This window comes from Galeopterus variegatus, unplaced genomic scaffold (assembly GCF_000696425.1).
Source record: "Galeopterus variegatus unplaced genomic scaffold, G_variegatus-3.0.2 Scaffold3482, whole genome shotgun sequence".
In the NCBI taxonomy this organism is placed as follows: Eukaryota; Metazoa; Chordata; class Mammalia; order Dermoptera; family Cynocephalidae; genus Galeopterus; species Galeopterus variegatus.
In genome coordinates, this window is record NW_007729593.1 from 24,537 (window position 1) to 29,829 (window position 5,293).

General features: G+C 38.6%; 1 pseudogene; it reads left to right on the plus strand.

The window, feature by feature from the left end:
• The first annotated feature begins 595 nt into the window (after positions 1-595).
• On the plus strand, positions 596-4,224 carry LOC103600845 (annotated as a pseudogene).
• The last annotated feature ends 1,069 nt before the right edge of the window (positions 4,225-5,293 follow it).

The following is a 5,293-nucleotide window of genomic DNA, read 5'->3' on the forward strand; positions in this document are numbered from 1 at the left end:
AGAGTGTTTATTTAGGAATAAAGAATAGTTAGATGTAGGTGTGAATCAAGTTTTAATAACGTCATAGAAAGTCTATTGTACCATAGATGTAGTTTCGGTAATAATTGCAAGTGATGAAAAGTGATGATTATATGGGACCAGTGGGTTGTAACGTTCTTGCTCAAAGGAAAGGACATTGTAATTGTCTTTTCTGGGAATAAACTGTAATGCTATTTTTCTTAAAACATATGTCACTTACAAAGAGATATTATGATATTGTTCATTGATTATTTTATGATTATGTAGCAAATAAGAAAGAAAAGTATAAAAGTCTGATGCTTGCTTCAATAAATTGTCAGCATTCAGCAGATCCCTTGAGTCTGTGTGTTTGTTGTCCCAGCATTCAACAGATCCTTTGGGTCTGTATGTTTGCTGCCGCTCCATTGCCGACGCTGCCCTTCCTCCCTTTTGGGGGATCCCTTACCAGTGGGGACCTTTACAATCTCTGTGCTGGGGCTGGTCCCCGGCAGTGTGTGTTTATGTATTTGCATTAATAACACACTTGTATTAGGATACCTAATTAGGAAAAATACTGTTTCTGGAGAAGTGATTATAAATGCAAAACCACCATCAGAGAAAACTGAGTGTAAAATTTCGAAGCATTTATGAAGAAAGGAAAAATCAGTTTGGGAATTGTGAGAATGGCAAATACAACTATACTTTTGCTGCAATTTCCATTGATTACAGAACCTGTATTCAAAGAGTGTGCAAACCTACTAGGCTTAAACTCTTAAAAGAAGGTGAGTGATTGTGTTTTCTTAGGTCAGGAGACCACTAATTTAAATGTCTGTTTCTACAAGGAGGATGGAAGTAATTCTTTAGCTCCTTTATCATGAGCTTCAATAGATTCTTGGCCCAATATTTAATTGGCTCGTTTCCTGTTGATGGTCTGCATATTTTTCCTATTAGCTACATTTGGTTGTGGATTCCACTTCTCTGTCTGTCTGTCTGTCGGTCTTTCTAGGCTGTTTTTGGCTTAGGATTGAGATGAATATTTCTACTGCGCATGTTCACTGTGATAGTAACTCATTTGATTCAGTACTTACTCAGCTTTGCTCACTCGGCTTTCCTCTACCTGAAGCTTAAAATCTTGAGCTTGGTATTATAGGGCTAACAGTGCAAAAAAGAAAAGGAAAAATCTTAGGTTGTTCATAAATGTCACTTTCAGTCCCCTGAGAATGTTTCTGGACATCTGGAATAAGTATCCAAAACAAGGTCACCAATGATGTCTCAAGAGATACGTCAGAAGAACGTGTACTTCTACCTATTTTTAAGCTGGTGCTCAGCAAATATTGATTGTGTATTTGGGACCTAATATTAGAGTCCAGTTTGGATAAAACTTTGTTTGTATAGACTGCCATAGAGTTTCTTTTTTTCATTCTTCCAACCAATTTTTAAGATTAAAGCACACTTACAAAGGCAAGCATAACAATTACCAGATACCACATGAATATTACTCAACACACAGAATGTATCGACGGGCCTGGATTCAAACACTTCAATTACGCACTCATGAGACAAGAAGAATATGCATTCTCTGTTTTGTTTCCTGTATCCCGAAAGCCGAAATCCTTATATTTAACTCTTAGAGTAAGATTAAGTTCCTGACTCTATCACAAAAATCAGTGAGGTCACATGTTCTATGGTTCAAAAGCATACGATACACTAAAGTTACACTAAAGATGATGTGTAATTATTTGCTACATAAAAGAGAACAGAAATCCTAATTGGCAAAATATAAGATTATTGTATTTCTTTGCTGCAATTTGTTTTTATGTTGATAAGGGGAAATCTGCTGTGTGGATAACCTTCCACAAATTGGTTGCTTTCTACATCAAGTTTCTTACTCACTCTGCTTCATTCCGTAGCACGGTATAGAGGATTCAAGTCATTTTTAGGTGAATCTCTGAATATTTGCTATGTTTCAGAAATGAAGTACACATTAAGTACTTTAATCAAATATTTCAAGTGATAGTACCACGTTATCAACATACAACTGAAGTGTTTAAATCCTATTATAACACTCAACTCGATTGCTGAACTCAAACATGGAAGCTAAAGGATAATCTGTATGACTTTAACTCAGTCCTGTGACTCTTGTAGGAGGTTTTCACACAGAAAGGAGCTGCTTGTTCTTTCCTCTTTGGGAATGAGTGAAAAAAAGGTTTCTCAGAGACGCTAGCACATGTCATATTGATGAAACAATTGACTTTGTATCAACTTACTGTTGCTTCTAGTGGTACACATAATAATGTGTACATTGTAAAGCTCACTACAAACATTTTTGATTTTCCTCTAACTTTGTTTTTGAATTAATCACAATGCCAATTTATTACTATACCATGAGAAACATAACAAGCAGGGCAGATTCTCTTTTATGAATTAACATTTCCCATGTAATAAATCTATATGGGAAGTCAGAATTTTGCATTTTTAAAGACTTTAATGCAGTGGTTCTTCATATTTTGAGATGTATCTGATAAAAGTTATGTCATCACTCCGCAGGCAAAACGTCCATGTGTGTATATGTTCAATGTTTCAGGAGTTCATGGATTCCCTGTTGCCCGTCCTTGACTTGATGGTTTGGTGGGGGGAGAGCCGGGCAGATTTTTGATGCCTATTCTGCCAATACTGCAAATGGGAGAGCTACATGATTTAAACCCTATTTTTTTCTTTAAATTTTCACTGTGTGGAATTTGTGTACACAGTAGTAATTGGAATAAGCCAGGGTCTGTAAACCTTAATAAAATGTTAAAAATCCCAGGCCAGAAAGACTAGTTTAGTTACAACCCTGATAAGGTAGCCTAGGACAAGAACACAGGAAGTTATGCCGGTATAATTTGTATCAATAAATGTAGCCCTTTACCTATGGCCCTTCAGAAGTAGCATTGTGCACTGGCTGACGGCACAGACTCTTTAGCCAACTGCCTGTGCTCACATCCCAGGTTGGCAATGCCTTAGGTGCATAACCTTAGGCAAGTGAAATGGGTATAATTACAGTACCTGCCTCTAAGGACCTTAGGATAGTGCTGGTACATTGCAAAGACTCAATAAATGCTATTGTTTTCTAAACAACAAAATAGACATGTCAATTTTTATAATATTGAGGCCGAGGTGAGACCGCGGCCACCGAGAGTGTCGGGGAGGCTGTGCCCGGCCGCGACCTCGGTCCGCCGTCGCCGCCCCAGCAGCAGCAGGAAGAAGAGACGGCGGGCGACGGATTTCTGAGCCTGGACTCGCCCACCCACGTCCTGTACAGGGACAGAGCAGAATGCGCAGATTTAGATCCAGGGCCACAGAACGGTGGTCCCAATCCAGAGGTCCAGATCATCTACAGTGAAAGATTTAGAGTGCTTTAGGATTACTTCCGAGCTGTGCTGCAGCGTGATGAAAGAAGTGAACGAGCTTTGAACTAACCCAGGACGCTGTTGAGTACTATGCAGCCAATGACACTGTGTGGCATTTTCGGAGAGTTCGCTTAAAGTCACTTCAGAAGGACCTACATGGGGAAATGAACTACATCCCTGCAATAATTAAGGAAAAGCCCCCAAACTACCAAGTTTGGCATCAGAGGCGGGTATTAGTGGAATGGCTAAAAGGTCCTTCTCGGGAGCTTGAGTTTATTGCTGATATTCTTAACCAGGATGCAAGGAATGACCATGCCTGGCACAACCCACAGTGGGTCATTCAGGAATTTAAACTTTGGGAGAATGAGCTGCAGTACGTAGAACAACTTCTCAAAGAAGCTGTGAGAAATAACTGTCTGGAACCAAAGATACTTTGTCATTTCTCACACCACTGGCTTCAGTGATCGTGCTGTACTGGGAAGTCCAGTACACGCTGGAAATGATCCAACTAGTACCACATAACAAACGTGCATGGAACTATTTGAAAGGGATTTTGCAGGTTCGTAGTCTTTCCAAATATCCCAATCTGTTAAATTAGTTATTTGATTTACAACAAAGTCACAGTCTCCCTACCTAATTGCCCTTCTTGTGGATGTCTATGATGACATGCTGGAAGACCAGTGTGACAAGGAGGACATTCTGAATAAGGCACTGGAATTATGTGAAATCCTAGTTAAAGAAAAGGACACTATAAGAAAGGAATATTGGAGGTATATCGGAAGATCTCTTCAAAGCAAACAGCCCAGAAAGTGACCCACCGACATATGTATGGCAATAACATCATCCAGAAGAACTTAATGGAATGCTTCTCTTTTTTGAAGGGAATCTAATGCAGGAGTTTAAAAGTAGAGTGATCATTACTTTGTGGTGAAAAAGTGCTTTGCACAGGTGTTTCTTTTTTAACAAAAACTACCTGAGATGCTCCTTGAGTGCTGCTGCTATTCAGACTAGCTCTAAGTAATTTCATTTTTTAAAAGCAAAGTAATTGGAGGGGAGGAGGAAGAAAAAGTTCTATAAAGAAACTTTTGTAGTTCAAAAAAAAAAAGAAATTAAATTTAGTCCCTTAGCATCAACTCCTCCCTAAATAGTATGTGTGTCAGGATTTGCAGTAGTAATGATTACAGGCAGCTTGTATGTAATGCATATGAGGTAACTCAAATTTTGGTTCAGTAAGCAGGGAATACGATTGTGACGTTAGAACTGCTATGCCGTACTCACAGGATCTTGCTATCTCTGTAACCAACCAATGCCAAAAGAATGGTTTTGTAATAAAACTATAGATGTATCTAAAACAAAAATTATAATATTTAGAACACTTATTTTAGTTAGGGGAAGCCTTTCTGATCTTTACTTTTGTGCCAGGCTGGTGAAATGGACTCATCTAGAAAGAGTTTCTGAGGCTTCTCTACTTCATCGTGACTGAGCTCTCTTCCTCCCGCACAATCCCTGGGGTGGGGACAGATGGGCACCCACATGGAGCCATCCTATGGAAACTTTCTAGAACACGGACAACCTGCAATGCTTTTCAAGTCTGCAAATTGAAATTATGAAGCATTCTGCATTCCCTTTCTGCAATTTGTAGTCTGAATTTGAGGTCATTAGATATATTTCATGATTTTGGCTCTCTAGAGAACTTGTCTACCAAACAAAGTATTTTGCAATAGCACCACTAAAGCTAATAAAAGGAAGAGACTTTGGACTCTAAATTTAATTTTAGAGATTAAATATCTAGAAATGTTCTATTATGCAGGGCAGTAGTTTCAGTTTTTCCCAGTGACAGCACATGTTACACTAATAAATTAAAATAATTACAATTTTCAAAACTTTCTAGAGTGAAGCTCTGGAAG